At 57.5% G+C, this 19,385-nt stretch overlaps 1 protein-coding gene and 1 long non-coding RNA gene across 5 annotated transcripts in view; one reads left to right on the top strand and one right to left on the bottom strand.

The window, feature by feature from the left end:
• LOC116950285 (uncharacterized) overlaps positions 1-19,385 on the top strand; it is a 117,433-nt gene that overhangs the window by 23,894 nt on the left and 74,154 nt on the right. The window lies entirely within an intron of this gene.
• On the bottom strand, positions 10,199-19,307 carry LOC142930356 (uncharacterized). The gene is made up of 3 exons (XR_012946265.1): positions 19,026-19,307; positions 12,578-12,723; positions 10,199-10,944 (listed from the first exon to the last, which is right to left on the bottom strand). It is a non-coding gene; the product is annotated as an uncharacterized LOC142930356 (long non-coding RNA).

The following is a 19,385-nucleotide window of genomic DNA, read 5'->3' on the forward strand; positions in this document are numbered from 1 at the left end:
TGGTGCGGTGTGTAGTAAACATCGCCACTAGGGAGACAAAGGCGGTCGGGTGTGGTCCTAGCCACCCTTGTGTGCCGTGCCGGCCTTCATAGGTGCTACTCGCTAACAGCACTTGCCCCAACAGTCTGTTGAGGCTACATGAGGGATCTTTGTCTTTGTGAGAGATGAATTGACGAAGCCGCCAGAGCCCCGCGGTGGTGTAAACGGCGTGAAATGTGATACGCGTGCTGTACTCACTCACACACTCACTCTCACGCACACACTCACACACTCTCACGCACACTCTCACGCACACACTCACAAGCACACTCTCACAAGCACACACTCTCACGCACACACTCACAAGCACACACTCTCACGCACACACTCGCACTAACACACCCTCGCATTAACACTCATTTAAACACTCGCACACACACGTACACACACGTGCACACACACGTACACAAGTACACACACGTACACAAGTACACACTCGCACACACACGTACACACACACGTGCACACACACGTACACAAGTACACACACACAAGTACACACACGCGTACGTGCATGGTGTTGGGCACTGACAATGGAAGGCATGCACAGACTCACTCGCACGGTAACAGCAGCAGCAGCAATAATCACCACGACGCCTGCATTGACGATGCCTAACCGGTCGTTCATGATAAATTACTCTGCGACAAAAATATCAAAATAAATAATAAATGACTGCGTGTCTGTGTGTGTTTAGGGTTGTTTTGTTATTTCGTGCGTGGTAGACCCAAGTTCGATCCCCGGCCAGGGCCGACATGGGTGCGCGAGATGTATCCCCGAACCGTTCCCGGGCCTCCACTCGGTGGACTCGGCCCCGAGTTTGTGCGGTGCGATGCGTAAACATCGGTGCTGTGTCGGGGAGACAAAAGTGTCCGGGTGGGCTGCTGGCCACACACCCGGCCCGTGCACCGTGCCGGCCCGAACAGCTGCTCGCTAACAGCATCGCCTCAACCGTCCTTTAAAGTGGGCCTTATTTAGCTCGACTTGGCCTCAAATGGGTGCCTGGTGCGGTTCCCTGAATGTTGGCGATGGGGAGACAATCACGGCCCACCCCCAGTGCCGCTTCGCTACCCAAAGCGCCCCCCCCCCCACCTCCACAAGATGACGAAGACGACTAAGTTGGGAAATCATCACGATTCACTCAAGTGCCCTGTGGGGCATTGATCATTAGTTGTAAAGAGCCGAATTAACACCCCCCGCACCCCCATACTCACTCCTCCCACCGGTCATGGTGGTGGCGGTGGTGATGGCAGTGATGAAAGCAGTGATGGCGGTGTTGGCAGTGATGATAGAGGTGGTGATGATGGTGTTGATGGTGGTGGTGATGGCGGTGGTGTTGATGGTGATGGCAGTGGTGATAGCGGTGGTGATGTTGGCGGTCGCAGCGATGGTGGTGGTGGCATCTCTGGCTTTGGCCGCGTTGAAGTTTCTTCGATCTTGTGATCTGGGTGGCTTTAGGCGTCAAAGTGCCGAGCCGATCCCGCTGAGGTTCTGGGATGGAATCCGGGTTTCCAACTCCCCGTGGCTGAACGGGGTTCTCAAGAGTCGCCAGTCGATGGTTTCGGACTGGTCGAACAAAGGGCTGCATCATGTAAATATTATGTTTCATCAGATGTTCAGATTCATTTGTCTGAATTCCAACTGTCAGAGACAAGACAATTATCCAACTGGCGTGAGACAGGCAGGCAGCAGCAGGGCCCCTCGTGCGGATAACAACATCAATTTCCAGAGGCTCTATCCGTGACTGGGGATTTGGGTGATGCACTGCTGCCCTTGAGAGTTCAAAATGGGACGTGTTTTAAGCACAGCAGAAACAACAAAGATGATGATGTTGATTACGTGTCTGTTGTACATGCGCGTAATGCAGCTAGTGTGCGCATGTGTGTGGAAACTGGTGGCGCAGAGGTTGGTGAACTGAGCATCAAGCCGACGATCCGAGCCACGGCTTACATCAGTGGCGAGTGCTATCTGAGCCGATCCCGATCAACGCCGGTGAAGGTTATCTGAACTGGTGCTGGGCCTCCCCTAGGTCGGCTCGGCCTCAAATGAGTACCTGGTGTGATGTGTAAACATCGCTACTGGAGAGACAAAGGCGGTCGGGCGTGGTGCTGGCCACCCACCCCCTCGCGCGCCGTTTCGGCTTTGGCAGGCGCTCGCTTAACAGCACTCGCCCCAAGCAGTCTGTAAAGGCTACACGGGGGATCTTTGTCTTCGTGTGCACGCACGAGGTGTGCGTGCACACTGCGATTCACGAGGTATTTGCTGTAACGAAGCTGTCAGCGCCGCGCTGGCTGATAAGCCTCACGGTTCAGCCTCTGACTTTAGGAATCAAAAAGGCCGATGCACCCCCCCCCCCCATTCTCTCACCCACGTGCCGACGTGCGTGGCTCCTCATCGCCACATCTCTCGCTCTCTCTTTGTCACCGCTGCTCAATGGTGGGGGGGGGGGGGGGGGGGGGTGAGTTGATCTTTCGCTTTGTTCCGGCCGTGTTTTTCGACGAGGACGATGAGAACGACGAGGACGAGGCTCTCGGTGAAGCGAGCTCGAGTGCCTTTTTTTTTTAATCGGCCGCTCGATGCGGCGAGGCCCCCCCCCCCGGCGTGTCGCGACACGCCGGGGGGGGGGGCCCTCAATAACAAGATGACGACTTGCTGGGAAATAATCGCGATTTACTGTCAAGTGCCCTGTGGGGAATTGTTAATTAACTCTGAAGAGCCGAATTAACCCTCCACCACCACCCCCACACTCACTCCTCCTGCTCCCTCGCTCTCGTTTCAAAACTTAACTATTAAACTATTTTAAATTTTAGCAGGTAAGGCCCCACTGAGCTACGTAGCTATTTTATCAGAAGCGACCTGGCCACAAATGAAAGCTCAACGAAGTGGCTTATCGCGTGGAAATGTATTGCAGCAAATTACTCTAAACGCGAATTTCTAAGTATCACTCTCTCACTTCCTCTGTAAAAGGGTAATAATGGTGCACGGCCCTTTGTCAATCCACTGCTGGATAAAGGCCTCCCATGCTGTGTTGAGCTCACAGCGCAGTGCGCTCACCACCTTGAGTTGATGTCCTGGAGTGTTGACATTTTTTATTGAGAGGTATGCTCTATCGTCATTTCATTTTACGTGATGTAATATATTTACACATAGCCTTGTTATATTTTCTGTGTTTTCATGTCGGAGTCGAGCGGCATAGCGGCGTGGTCGGCACGGTCGGCACGGTGCTTGGCGCAAGGAACTGAACGGGGAGCCCCCATGTCCCATTCCCCTCCCCCCCTTTCGTATCCCGGCGCCTGGGCCCCTCCGGCCCGCCGGGCCCCGGTGCGGTTGCACCGCCTGCGCGCTCGACGGCCCCGCGTGGGCGATTTGGCGAGAGGTGCCGGCGGTCACGGCGTCGACCGAAGTTGGCGCTCGTGCCGTTGGTGGCGGTCGTGCCGTTGGTGGCGGTCGGGCTCGGCGGCGATGCCCCTCGCGGCGTTCCCGCCGACCGCGGGCTTGGCGGCGTTACTGGCGGTGTGGGTCATAGCTGGTCGCCAAGTTTTGCGGTGAAGTATGACGGTGAAGCATGGTTGTGCAGAGTTGGCTGGGGGCTCCAGGGGGCCAAGCTAGCACCGGTGGGCCGGCGCCGCCGAGAGGCCAGGGTTCGAATCCGAGTTTCAGCCGCCACGCTTGCGAGGCACCGTGAGGTCACGGTGGTCTCGGCGGGGGTCACCGATAAGTCCGGTTGCGCCCCGGAATTTGGGCCAGATCGCAGCCCCAGCAACGCGAAGTGTCACCGATTAACCGTGGGGGGAGGCGGTGGAGTGGGGGGGGGGGGCGATCGAAACTGCGCTCCCGAGGGATTTCCGGCCGAAAGCGCCGCGGAAGAGCGGTCACGCCGCTCCGCCCCGAGATTTCCGAATGAATTCGTCGACTCGTCGCGTGACTCTCCTCCGATAGCGCCGTCGCTATAAATGGGGGGCGGGGGGGGGAGACGAGAAGTGGACGCGGCGGGTGCGGCGGCCCGCGAGAGGCGCCCACACGAAGGGGGGGAGTGGGGGGGGCGGAGGGGGGGCGGGGGGGGGGTCTTTGTCTCTGCAGGTGTCGTGGCCGGCACCGCCGCCGCTCCTTTGTTGCGCTCTGTGGGGGGAGACGGATCGCGCCGCGCCGGCAGAAATCCGCTTTGACAGCGTCAAGCCGACGACCCCGGCCGCTGCCACACATCAACTCCTCCCCACCGCCCCCTCACTCTCACCCGCTCGTGCCCCCCCTCCTCGTCCCACCACCACCTCGCCCCCCCCCCCAGCCCTCTGCTTCAGGAGCCTCTCCTCGCGCCAGCGAGGAGAGGCTGTCGCCACGATCGCGCGCGCCGATCGTGGCGACCTCATCCTTAAGTGGCTGTCCGACTCTCCCACCTCCGGCGGTCGTCGCTCGGAGACCGCGGTCGTGCCGCCGTTCGGGCTCTCCGATGCAGTGTCGGGTCTCCCCTGCCGATGTCCTGCGAGCCGCTCGAGAAAACAAATTTCTCGGAGCAGTTTCTCGAAAACTCCCCGCGAGCGCGTGGAGCGCCTGCGTCGGACGCTGCGCCAACCGGCTCGTGTAGGGAGCCGCTGGCGCCACCACCACGGTCCGGTTGCCCAGTGCGCGTGGTGTGAACCGTGACGCCTCCGGTATGAGTGCAGCAGCATTGTGAATTTAGTTTGGATAGAGCAGGAAGGCGTCGTGGGGAGCAGACGCGTGTGAGGGTGTTCAGACGCGTGCGTTCCTCTCCGGGTCATGCCTGGCTTCCGTCCCGACGTAATTGTCACTCCCGCACGGCCATAGCCGCCCGGCTCCCACCCAGCCAGCACGCTGCACCCTCCACCCACTACCCTCCTATCCAGCCAGCTACCAACCAATTCACCTACCAGCCAATTCACCTTCCCACCCATTTACATACCAATCCATTCACATTCCCACCCAATCATCTCGCACATACCCACCCAGTATCCAGCACTCAGCCAGCCACTCACCACCCGTCACACATATCCACCACGCACTCACTCAAACGCTCACCTGCTCACCCAGCGACTCGCCTACCCATCACACACACATTACCACCCACTCACCCAATCACAAACCTACTCATACACTCACCCACTTAACAATGCTCGCCATTTGCCACTAAGTGGCGGTGACGTCACCACGACGCTTGTGCCAGGCCATGTGTACCTGACCCATCACAAAGATAAAGATCCCCCGTATATAGGGGGTGGGTGGCCAGCACCACGCCCGACCGCCTTAGTCTCCCCAAGTACTCATTTGAGGCTGAGTCGGTTCAGATAATCGTCACTGGTGTTGGCCGTGAGCGGGAATCGAACCCGGGTCGCCAGGTTCATAGCGCAGCACGCTAACCGCTACACTACCGCTCCCCCTGACCCATCACACACACTCACCTACCCTCATTCCCTTTGTTTCACCCACTCGGTATTCAGCACTCGGCCAGCCAGCGGCTCCCTACACGCGCACCAACTGTGCAAACACCCACCTCGCCACCACATCCAACCACGCAGCCACCCACCCATTCGTCTACCTACTCACCTTGCCACCTACTCCCCTCCCACACCACCCCGCTCACCTGCCCAGCACCCACCCACTCTCCCCCAGCACCCACCCACTCTCCCCCAGCACCCACCCACTCTCTCCCAGCACCCACCCACTCTCCCCCAGGACCCTCTCACCCTGCACCCACCCACTGTCCCCCCAGCACCCACCCACTCTCTCCCAGCACCCACCCACTCTCTCCCAGCACCCACCCACTCTCCCCCAGGACCCACCCACTCTTCCCCAGCACCCACCCACTCTCTCCCAGCACCCACCCACTCTCTCCCAGCACCCACCCACTCTCTGCCAGCACCCACCCCCTCTCCCCAGCACCCACCCACTCTCCCCTAGCACCCACCCACTCTCTCCCAGCACCCACCCACTCTCTCCCAGCACCCACCCACTCTCTCCCAGCACCCACCCACTCTCTCCCCCAGCACCCACCCACTCTCTCCCAGCACCCTCTCACTCTCACCCAGCACCCACTTACTCACTCTCTCCCAGCACCCACCCACTCCCAGAACCCACTCACCCACTCACCCACTCCCAGCACCCACCCACTCTCCCCCAGCACCCTCTCACTCTCACCCAGCACCCACCCACTCCCAGCACCCACTCACCCACTCACTCTCTCCCAGCACCCTCTCACTCTCACCCAGCACCCACCCACTCTCCCCCACCCACCCACTCTCTCCCCCAGCACCCACCCACTCTCCCCTAGCACACACCCACTCTCTCCCAGCACCCACCCACTCTTCCCCAGCACCCACCCACTCTCTCCCAGCACCCACCCACTCTCTCCCAGCACCCACCCACTCTCCCCTAGCACCCACCCACTCTCCCCCAGCACCCACCCACCCACTCTCTCTCCCCCAGCACCCACCCACTCGTGCCGCAGCCCGTCAGAGGCCATGATTCCTCTCCACTCTTCTTACCAGACTCGCCACATCCCCACCCCCCACCGCCACCACCACTCAAACCACCGAACCCTCCCACACCCTCCCCACTCATCCCCCCTCCTCCCCTGCTGGCCGCCTCCCCCGGGGGGGGGGGAGTGGGGGAGCTGGAGCGCGCTTCACTTCAAAGCGACCTTGAATCGTCGCCAGATTTTGTGAAAGGCGTTTTCTCCCCCCCCCACCTCCGTTTTTCTTTTTAAACGAAAACAAAAAACCGTGGCCATTTCTGCTGCGAGCACGGCATTCCGACGCGCGTACAGTGGCCCGCTGCGCCCCCCGCCCACTCGGCCACTCGGCCCCCTCTCTTCCTATGAAACTTAAGAGGGGGGTGAGTTGGGGAGCGGTGGCGCAGCGGTTAGCGCACCGTGCGACGGAGCTGGCAAACCCGAGTTCGGGTCTCCGGCCACGGCTTATGTCGGTGGCGAGCGATAACCGAGCCGGTGAAGCACGGTCAAACAAATGACGTTGGGGGGAGGCTTTCCGTCCAGCGGTGGATCGGCGTCAATGGGCGGCCGTCCAACGTGACGATTCGTGGTGCATTGTGACGCGCGCCGGGAAGACGCTCGATCCCCGCCGTCGTCATCAAAGATTGGATGCCCGGCCCCTGTTTGTCTTACGTCGGTCTGCACGGTCAGGCCCTAGCATGGAGGGTGACGCTTCGTACTCTGCATTCGGCTTCGTCGTAGGCAGCCAGCGTCCATCCACTGCTGGATGGAGGCCTCCCCACGCCGGAGCCATCCCCCGCGACGCTCCTTCGATGCCTCGAGCCAATCTCGCTCCTCGAGTTTGAGCGTTGAGCTGGGTCTGATTTGTTTGCTCGGAATGGTTTTCCCATTTCAGCCGGTCGACCAGCTGTTTGCCAAGGGAGATCCGTGGTGGGCGAGCGCAGCAGCAGAACACAGACGCCAGTAGTGCAGGGAACGCGTAGAGCAGGGTCATTAGGGGACACTGCACAACTAACGAGGTATTTAACGGTAAAGAAACGAAACGCGCACGAATAATAAAAAAAACACCCCAGTGCAGACTTAATAAGAGAGCAAGAGGCGTCAGAAAAAGGAAGTTAGGTACAGGTGCAAGTAATCTCCTGCACACGAGTCGATCTCCTCATCTTCGCTCCGTCTTCCGCGGCGGTCGTTCCTCTTGGGGGGGGGGCGGGGTGGCGAGTTTCCCTCCTTTGGCTGCTGCTCCATCCCCAGTCTCGTCCCTCGGGCCAGCATCCCTTGTGGCCAGGCCGCAAGGGATGCTGGCGGTGAACACGCGGCGTAGTGTGGCGTGGCGCGTTACACGTGGCGCAGTGTGGCACGTACAAGGCGGCACGGCGTGGTGCGTTATACGCGGCACGGCGTGTTATATGCGGTGTGAATGGTGGCAGCGGGCAAGCACCTCGGTGCTCCGCAGGCGCGAGCGCAGCACGCGCTCCGTGTCGTCAACCAGCGCGTTCCGTCATTTAAGGGGAGCCGCTTGCGGGACGGCAGGGCAGCAGCAGCAACGCAGTGGTGACGCACTCGTGCCTCGCAGCAAGGAGGGCCTGGGTTCGACTGCCGACGTGGGCGCCTCTGTGTGTGTGGCGTTTGTACATTCCCCCCCCACCCTGTCCTGCATGGGTTTCTTCTGGGTTCTCCGGTTACATCCCATCGCTAATACAACATGCAATGTAACCGGTATTGGCCACACACCCCCCACTGCTGACAAATGACCTGTACAGACTCGATGGGGATTGTACGCAGCAGCAGCAGTAACATCGCCCCCCTCGACTGAAAACGTGACAGGACCGACGCCAAAAAGAGTGAGACTTTCCTGGGTCGTACAAATATCAGTAGCCTCGTCAGTTGGTACTAATTTTAGCAACCTAACAGGATGATGATGGTGATGACTGCAATGATGATGGTGATGACTGCAATGATCATGGTGATGACAGTGATGATGATGGTGACTGTGATGATTGTGATCATGATACAGTGATGATGATGACGGTGATGATGAGATGGTTATGACGGTGGTGATGACTGTGATGATGAGACAGTGGTGATGGTGACGATGATGGGACGGTGACGACGGTGATGATGGTGATGTGAGTGGTTGACTATGGGGAGAATTGGGCTCCTGCTTTTCCTCTCTGTACGGTGATCCCTCATCTCCTGCCAACTGTGCCACGTCCCACACCCCACTGACATGTGCATTATTTGTAGAACTTTTCTGTGTGTATTTGTGGGGTGTACGAGTCTGTCTGCGTATCTGCGTGTATCAGTAGCAGATTGCGTCTGTCTGCATCTGTGTATATTGCGGGGGGAGTGGTGGAACAGTGGTTAGCGTGCTGCTCTGCTACAAGCCACGTGTGACTTGAATTTGATTCCCGCCCATGGGAAAGATTGGTGGCGAGCGATATCTGTGACTTCTCCTGGGCATCCCCTAGGTTGACTCGGCCTTAAATAAAGTAAGCCGTGCAGTGTGTAAGCATCAGCATTGGGGAGACAAAGACGGCATGGCGTGGTCTTGGCCGCATCAAGTCCTGGTGCGCCATTCCAGATAAGTTCTTGCGAACGGCACTTTCCCCTGCTGCCTGCGTAGACTATAAGGGGGACCTGTACCTTGGACAACAAACTAAACACGAAAAGCAGTTCTAAAGAGATGAGTTTTCAATCTCGATAATGATTTAAAAGTGCATACCTCCAGTGGATTCCTAATATCGGAAGAGCATTCCAGACGGCCGCAGGAGCGCATGTGAAAGCGCTCGATGCGGTGACCGTCTTTGTTCGCCGGGCAAGCCGTCTGGTGAGCGCGCGTCTGTGTGTATCTGCGGAGGACTGCGCCTGCCGGTGGTGACGTGACCGAGTGGCGATGCCGCCGCTGACGTCACGGTCGACAAGCGAGGTTTAGGATGGGGGCGGTTGGCCCACGCGGCCCGTCGAGTGATTAAACGGGCGCGTGGCACGGACATGGAGGGAGCGGGGTCACGGTGGAGCCGGCGTCTCGGCGAACCGCGAGTATTGACGTTTAAAATCAATCGGCGGTTTTCACGCCGCTTTCCCCAATTAGCTCCGTGGTTGTCGTTACGTTTGACTTCCCCGAGGCCTGGGCCAGGCCCCGCACGCAGTCGTCTCTCACTGGCGGTGACAACAACAACAACAATGTTTAGATTGTTCAATGAAAGCCTCCGCCCCCCATCCCCCCCCTCCCCCGTACGCTGGTCAGTGGGGATTGTTGAAGGCAAGGGGACACAGGACCAGTTCGGGCATCACGCGATGTTGGCCGTGGCTGGGAATCGAACTCGGGCTGGCGGATTTGTGGTGCAGTGAGCGAACTCCTCTGCCCCAATACTCGCAACGATTCGACGCGATCCTCCCGGTGACGCTGCGAAAACCTGGACACGCCGCGACGTCGCTGGCGCGCCGCGAGGATGCGCCATGAGGATGCGCCGTGGCGTGGGCAGTCTGCATGGCCGGCACCGGGAGGATGCCACCGCTGCGCCGGTGTTCGCGGTCGCGCTGCTGCTCGGCAGCGGTTGCGGGACGCGCCGCATGTTGTGCGGCGCGAAGCGCGTCCAGCGGAGGAGAAGCGCCATGGTGACGTCACCGCCACTTAGTGGTGAACGGCGGTTGTCGTCGTCGTCATTGTTGAGCTGCGGCGCGATGTCCTCGACGTTTCGCCCCGCGTGCCGGGAGCCCGAAGGAGGTCGACGGCGCATGGCGGCGGCACGGCTCGGAAATGCGTGGGGAGAGCTCGAAGGGAGGCAGGGCGTTTGGTGGAGTGGCGGCGGCGGTGGACTCCAAATATACAGGCGTCAGGGTCTTGTAAACCAGGCGAGGTAGTGAACATCCCCTAGCCACCGTGGCGCCCACAGAGAGCGGCGAGGGCCGCGCAGGAAAGGGAGTGACGCTCCCTGCAGGGACTCGGACCCACATCTCATAGGGATGGTCCTCGGCAAAAGCAACCGGCAGGGCGCCAGCAGTGGTTCAGGCGAGCCTAGTGACTGCTGATGAGGCACTGCGTGGAGAAACCGGTTCCGGATGCGCTCGTACTGAATCAATGGTGTTAAAATTATGCCCTCCCAGAATGCCTTGTGGTTGAGTAAAAGTGTTTTGTTTTGATGCGTGTGTGTGGAACTTCTTTCGCACCGTACGTAGCCAACCGTGCTAATCGGAGGTGTGGGGGAAGGACAACAATCTAAACACAAAAAGCAGTTTTAAAGAAATGAGTTGTATGTTGTGTGTGGAGAGACGCACGCGAAGGAGACGTCGTCTGCATATTTATTTTGCCCCGAGCGGAGGCTGACGGAGGCTGTACTTGCTCGAGCGTCGGTACGAGGAGGGCAGCAGAAGCGAGACGAGGTGGGGAGAGAGGTTGGCCCGGGCGGCGGGAGCCAAGGGGGATGCGGGCGAGAGCGCGAGTCTGTGGAAGAGTTTCACGATTACAAAGGCGATGGTAGAATATTGCGAAGTTATAATCAGCTGCATTATTATTATTATTTTGTTTGTAGACCCAGGAAAGTGAGTCTCAGGGCCATGCTTCAGGAGGGTCCTTGCCCAGTGCTATCAGTGGGGCGAGGGGGCGATGTTGCCGCTGTATAATCCAAAATGAGTAATTTTCAGGTCATTTTTGAGCAATGGGATGTTTGGCCAATACCAGTTACGTTGTGTGTTTAGCTATGGAAGGAAACTGGAAAATCCATGAGGAACAGGGGGGGAAAATATAAAAAAACTCCACAGAAAGGAGTCGAACCCAGGCAGCTTCTTGCTGCGAGGACCAAGTGTTACCAATGTGCCACCTTGTCGCCCAGTTGCATTTATTTGGCACTCGCTTACGTACCTCAGCAACTCAGAGCATCTTGCATCATCACATCACATCTCAAACGTTTGAAGGCTAAACCAAGCTCATGACTGAGCCAGCGTGTTGGATTGAGATCCATTGAGGAAGCACCAGGGCCCATGCCAACCACACTCACGAGGCCCGTAGATTTACATGGATCCTATAGACTAGCATAGGACCCATAAACTACCATAAAATGTACAGAATAGCACAGAACCCATAGACGAACATCAGGGGTGGAGTCACAGGGGGGGCTGAGGGGGCTTAGCCCCCCTGAAATTTTGGGAAAGTCGGTAATCGGGATAACAGGATATCCGGCTGCTGCAAAATGCTGGTTGCCAGCCTTTTGAACTTATCGAACTTATTATCCACATCAGCGGCTTCGACCTATTAATAAACTCCGCGTTCAAATCCAATAATATTTGTTTTATACATTTGTGGCGCCCATTGGAAAACATTCACTGGATATCTCAGAATATTGAAGTCAGCCCCCCCAAAGTCAAAATCCTGGCTCCGCCCCTGACGAACATAGAATCTATAGACTAGCATAGGACCCGGTGGTATTTCTACGGAGCGTGCAGGCGGTGCATTCGTAGCGGGCCCCATGCCATCACGCCACGTCTCTGCCAAGCGAAGAGTAGGTGGAGGCTGGAGCGACTTGCGTGGAGGACGAGGCATTGGGGGGGCGTGGCGACTAGAGGGGGGGGGGGCAGCCGCAGTCTTGTGGGGGGAGGCGCTGTGGTGGCACTGGGTTTTGGTGCAGTGTGAAGGGGCATCTACGCCAGAGCTTGAGTCCACGCTGCTATCTATCGGCTCGGGGTCTACGACAACAGTCGCGTCGCTCGTCTCCCGTCTCCGCCGCAGACAAAATAAACTCGCAAAGACGCTGATTCGCTTTGTCGGTCCGCCCGACGGTTACATCGAGCGTGAGCGAGTGACTGCCAAGGAAGACGATGACGGCGATGGGAAGCTGCTGCTGCCACGGAGGTAGAGCGGTGGTGCGCAGCAGCGCGCTGGTTCCATAACCACCTCCCGGCGCGGCCGCCCAAACGATTGGCGGAAAATTTCTTAAATCCCCCCCAACCACCACCAGCACCAACGTCTCTGTCCACACAGCGACGTGAATGGGCAGGTCGTGTGTGGTGGGGCAAAGCGTGGGTAACTCCCACGACTTCCAAGACGTCTTGCTGAGCGTGGATGTAGTTGGCCAAAATACCGTCTCGAGGAGGGCTCTCTGGATCTCGGCGGCCACTTGCCGGGCTGCGACTGCCCGACAGCGATGCCGGTGCGATCCCGTCTCATTCGGCAGCGCCAGCAGCAGCAGTTGGCCCCCGGAGAGCGTCGGGCCGTGTGACCCCCCGACTGTAAACAAAAAAAGCCACTTGAAGGAATTATTGTCGGGAGAGGTCACGTGGTGCTCTCGGCCAAGTCACCATTTACTGCGCCTAAAATAAAACTCCTCGTTATGTTGTCGATTGTGATTACAAAACATCGGATTGACTTCGATGTGACGGCCCGCAAACCTTAAGGCCGTGCGGGTTGAGCGCGCGAGCGCGCGAGAGAGAGAGAGTGCCGCACCCTCGTGTAGATTAGAGGTCACTTGAAAGGGAGCTCAGTAGCAGTTCTGTGATATCCGCTGGCTCCCTAACACGGCGGTGGGCGGGTGGGGGACGCACTGCTCGGGGAATTTTCCGATTTGGGGATCCCTGGTCCCATGAGGCGACGACTCGGGGAGGGGAGGAAGCCGTTGCCGCTGTGCCCACCGCGTGTGGCACGGCGGCCTCGTCCCGCCTCGCTCGTGACGACGCTGGGAATCGCACGACCGGCACCTCAACCCCGCACACCGTCGGCGGTCACATCCACAGCCCTTTGTAGAGGCGTCACGGTGGCGAGATGTCAACTACCTCACCTGGCATGCAGGAGGTCGTGCGTTCAATGCCGACCCTTGACGCCTGCTGTATATTTGGAGTTTGCGTGTCTCTCTCTCCGTGGTCGCGTGGATTTTTCTGTGTTCTCCGGTTTTCCCCTCCACATTTAGAATCAAAGTCACGTGTTTCCAGTATTTGGCTGCTATAACTTCCCACACTTGATGAGCCACTTCGTTGAGCTATTATTTGTGGCCAGGTCGCTTCTAAAAAAGACATCCAGCTCAGTGGGCCTTGTCTAGTAAAATAAAAACAAGCTTCTAGTTTTTTTGTTTATATATAATTATTTCGTTTGTTAATCCATCGCTGGATGAGGGCCCATCCACGGCTTGTCACTGGAGTGGTGGTCCAGCGGTTAGCGCTACGCTGCACTACGAACCTGGCAGAGACCCGAGTTTGATTCCCGCTCACGGCCAACAACACCAAGTGACGATTATCTCAACCGGTCCTGGGCCTCTGCTAGGTCGCCTCGGCCTTGAACGAGTACCTGGTGCGATGTGTAAACATCGCCAATGGGGAGACAAAGGAGGCCGGGCGTGGTGTTGGCCACCCACCCCCTCGTGCCGTGCCGGCCTTCACAGGGGCTATTCAGTAAACAGTCTGTTAAGGCTATACGGGGCATCTTTGTCATTTGCCTTGTCACTGGTCATGGGCGTTGTTTGACCATACTTCACCACGCTTTGTCAGTGCGGGTTGGGCGCCGCAGGACCAGGTTCAGATGCTGCTCGGCCACTGACGTTCGTCGTGGCTGTGAAGCGAATTCAGTCCGCAGGGTTCATAGCCGCTGCGCTACCCCACCCCCCTTCCCCTCTTCCCCGCTCCCACAGATATCGACTTTTGACTATTTTTATTTGACCACGTGATGCCTTCACTGAGTTGCGTAGTTGTTTTTCAGAAGCGACCTGGCTCTCACAAATGGTAGCTCAACGAAGTGGCTCGTCATCATCATCATCATTATCGCGTGGAAATGTATAGCAACAGCCAAACACTCTAAACGCATTTTGGTTCTAAATGTGGAGGGGAAAACCGGAGGACCCGGAAAAAAAATCCATGCGAATACGGGGAGAGAGAGAGAGAGACGCAAACTCCAAATATACAGCAGCAGGCGTTAGGGTCGGGATCGAACCCACAACCTCCTGTATACCTAGCGAGGTAGTTAACATCTCGCCACCACGGTGCCCACGTGGTGAGCGTGCACCTGCCGTGCCCGCACGTTGTCCCGAGACGTGACGTCCTCACTGTGTACATGAACTTTTACTCAACCCCTTGGCCATACTTCACCACGTTGGGAGTGACTCGATCTTTCTAAAGAGAAGCCGGGGAAGGCAAAGTGACAGACACAGAGAGACGGACGGAGATAACGATCCCACAGATTTCGAAAAGAGAGACACACGGCTCGAGAGATACAGATTAGCACTTAGGGGGGAGAGCAAGAGAGAAATATTACCGCAGAGAAAGAGAGCGGGGGAGAGAGGGATTGTTATAGAGAGAGAGGGAATGGAGCGAGAAGAGAAGGGAGGAGAGAGAGAGAGATTAAAGAGTGCTGCTGTGCTGCATGCAGTGAGGGAGAGAGAGAGAGATTGTTATAGAGAGGAGAGAGGGGAGAGGGAGGGGAGAGAGAAAGGAATTTGGCTGTGGATCGCGGCCCGGCTGCGGGTCTAGTCATGCAGCGGAGATCAAACGCGGGAGGGAGGAGGAGGGGTGGAGCTCATTTTGGAGTCGGGGCCGGAGATCGCTTTGGGTTTGGGCTTTAGGAGGGGGTGGGGGTTTGGGTGAGAGGGGGGGGGTCTTGTGGGGGTGGGAGGAGAAGGGGGCGGGGGTTTGGAGAGAGAGGGGGGGGGGGTCTTGTGGGGGGAGGGAGAAGGGGGTGGGGGTTTGGGGAGAGGCGGGGGGGTCTTGTGGGGGGCGGGAGGAGAAGCGGGCGGGTGGATTGGCTGGACGAGAGTGGAAGTATCCGGATGCTGTGATCGCCACAATCACACTACAACCGCACTACAACAGCACCACAATCACATTACAACAGCACCACAATCACACTACAACATCACCACAATCACACTACAACAGCACCACAATCACACTACAACCGCACCACTATCACACTACAACAGCACCACAATCACACTACAACAGCACCACAATCACACTACAACCGCACCACTATCACACTACAACAGCACCACAATCACACTACAACCGCACCACAATCACACTACAACCGCACTACAATCACACTACAACCGCACCACAATCACACTACAACTGCACCACAATCACACCACAATCACACTACAACAGCACCACAATCACACTACAACCGCACCACAATCACACTACAACCGCACCACAATCACACTACAACCGCACTACAATCACACTACAACCGCACCACAATCACACTACAACTGCACCACAATCACACCACAATCACACTACAACAGCACCACAATCACACTACAACCGCACCACAATCACACTATAACCGCACTACAATCACACTACAACCGCACCACAATCACACTACAACTGCACCACAATCACACCACAATCACACTACAACAGCACCACAATCACACTACAACCGCACCACAATCACACTACAACCGCACCACTATCACACTACAACCGCACCACAACCACCATAAAGACCCCCTGGATCGTAGCTGTAAAATATTTGTTGCGGTAAGTTATATTAGCGAGCGCCTATGAAGGCCCGAACGGAACACGGGGGCGTTGGGTGGCCAGCACCACGCCCGGCCACCTTTGTCTTCCACCACAACCACATTAGAACCACCACAACCACACTACAGCCACCACAACCACACTACAGCCACCACAACCACAACCACACTACAGCCACCACAACCACACTACAGCCACCACAACCACACTACAGCCACCACAACCACACTACAGCCACCACAACCACACTACAGCCACACTACAGCCACCACAACCTCAACTACACTACAGCCACCACAACCACACTACAGCCACCACAACCTCAACCACACTACAGCCACCACAACCACACTACAGCCACCACAACCACACTACAATCGCCCCACAAGCACACTACAATCGCCCCACAAGCACACTACAATCGCCCCACAAGCACACAACCACCACACCACCACACCCACAACGGACAGGTGGTGATGGCCTGGGCTTTATGACGTCGTCGGCGTTGCCCACCGTGTTGGGCGTGGCTTGTTGTCGGGGGCGGGGCGGAGGGTTTCCCGCCTTCAGAAGGCAGGATGTGGGAGAGTGGCCACCATATTAAAAGAGGCCCCAGGTAAATAATCGCACAAAGTGGGCCGTGATAATAACGCCGGCGTCGCGGCAAGGCTAACGCCGCCCAGGGCGGTGACGGGGATGAGTGGCGGTGCGTTGTCCGCCGGTTGGCGCCCAGCGGCCGCCCTGGTTAATGTCGCCGTGCGATCTGCCTCGCAGCGGATGTTACAGAGACCCCCGTGATGCTGCACTGAAAGAACGTGCCGCTATGAGGGCGCGCGCACAAAGCCAATGCACTGATCGTCGCTGTTGCGTTGATTAATCTCTGCTGCTTTCCAGACGATGGTTCATGTCCCAGTGCAGGGGAACTCTCTTATCCGCCATTGTGATATGGGGTGGGGGGCAATTACAGGGATCCTATTATCCGCGATCTTACTCCTCTTGTCCGCAGACAATAGGATGAATTTGCCACGCGACTCTTCTTATCCATAAAAGATTCGCGGATAATAGGGGAGACCGTTCTGCAGAGGCTTATTGGGACAGTCACGGCAGACAATCGTGGGGTAATAGGGCCGTGGATAAGTGGAGTTCTGAGTCTCTGCGAGCACACGACCGCCAGGGCAGAGGGCACCCCCACGCCTCCCTCGCAAATGCCGGGAACATATCCGGGCGGGTGTCCACGGGCGGCCGGGAAAGGAAGAGGTCAGCGTGTTATCTCTGCGCTGAAGGCCATGTTTGATGAAACCTCTATCAAAATGCTGCTTCCATCCCCCAACCTCCCGTCCAGCAGCCCCCCGCACGCACGGGAGCGCGCACAAGTCGAAGAGCCTTAACGGACTGTTGGGGCAAGTGCTGTGAGCGAGCACACACACACATGCTCACACACACGTGCACACACAGGTTAGCGAGCACACACACGTGCACACACAGGTTAGCGAGCACACACACGTGCACACACAGGTTAGCGAGCACACACACACATGCGAGCACACACACACGTGCACACACACATGCTCTCACACACACACATGCTCACACACATGCTCACACACACACATGCTCACACACACACGTGCACACACAGGTTAGCGAGCACACACACGTGCACACAGGTTAGCGAGCACACACACACGTGCACACACAGGTTAGCGAGCACACACACGTGCAGACACAGGTTAGCGAGCACACACACACATGCGAGCACACACACACGTGCACACACACACACACATGCTCTCACACACACACATGCTCACACACATGCTCACACACACACACATGCTCACACACACACGTGCACACACAGGTTAGCGAGCACACACACACACGTGCACACACACACACACACATGCTCTCACACACACACACATGCTCTCACACACACACACACATGCTCACACACATGCTCACACACACACATGCTCACACACACACACGTGCACACACAGGTTAGCGAGCACACACACACGTGCACACACACACACACGTGCACACACACACATGCTCACACACACGTGCACACACACACATGCTCACACACACGTGCACACACAGGTTAGCGAGCACACACACGTGCACACACAGGTTAGCGAGCACACACACACGTGCACACACACACACGTGCACACACACATGTTCACACACACACGTGCTCACACACACACATGTTCACACACACACATGCTCTCACACACACATGCTCACACACACACACACATGTTCACACACACACATGCTCTCACACACACATGCTCACACACACACACACACGTGCTCACACACACACACATGTTCACACACACACACGTGCACACACACACGTGCACACACACACGTGCTCACACACACACGTGCACACACACACACACATGCTCACACACACACACGTGCACACACACACACACATGCTCACACACACACACGTGCACACACACACACACATGCTCACACACACACGTGCACACACACACACACATGCTCACACACACACACGTGCACACACACACACACATGCTCACACACACACACGTGCACACACACACACACGTGCTCACACACACACGTGCTCACACACACACACATGCTCACACACACACACGTTCACACACACACACATGCTCACACACACACACGTGCACACGCAGAGGCGCACTCCGCGCTTAGCCTCGTTACATGGACTGGCGTGGCGGGGCATGTGAGCGAGTGACTTTTAAGTTCACCGTGTCGTATATCATCGCTCGCTAACACACGGCGACACGCGCCATTAAACATCAGACACTGCGCAGCGCGCCCCGATACGCATCGCATATCATCGGACGCTACGGCCGCACGCACACAAACACTCCTCGTGGAGCGCCATTGTGCACCGCCGCACACAGCAACGCGCTGTCGCTCGTCGGCACACACTGCCGCAGAGTAGTAACACGCGACGTCCTAACACCACCGCATACCACCACCACATACCACCACGCACGCACCACACACATACCACCGCCACATACCTACCACATGCTAGCACCATGCAAGCGAGCCGCATGCCAGTGTGATGTGCACGTGGATATGCGCACGTCGAGGGCAGCAGCAGCAGGGACGCAACCTTTGCTCTACGGTAGCGGCTCTGGAGCCTGCGTCGTTAATGAATCAATGGGGTCACATAAAGGGCGGCGCTGCCTTCAGGCTGTACCAGCACAACACAAATACCTGCCCGCTCCCGGGCCCTGCTGCCCGCTCCCGGCCCTGCTGCCTGCTCCCGGCCTGCTGCCTGCTCCCGGCCCTGCTGCCCTCTCCAGGCCTGCTGCCCTCTCCCGGCCTGCTGCTCTCTCCAGGCCTGCTGCCCGCTCCCGGCCTGCTGCCCTCTCCCGGCCT

This window comes from Petromyzon marinus, chromosome 38 (genome assembly GCF_048934315.1).
Source record: "Petromyzon marinus isolate PM22_M1 ecotype Great Lakes invasive population chromosome 38, UKy_Petmar_22M1.pri1.0, whole genome shotgun sequence".
Classification (NCBI taxonomy): domain Eukaryota; kingdom Metazoa; phylum Chordata; class Hyperoartia; order Petromyzontiformes; family Petromyzontidae; genus Petromyzon; species Petromyzon marinus.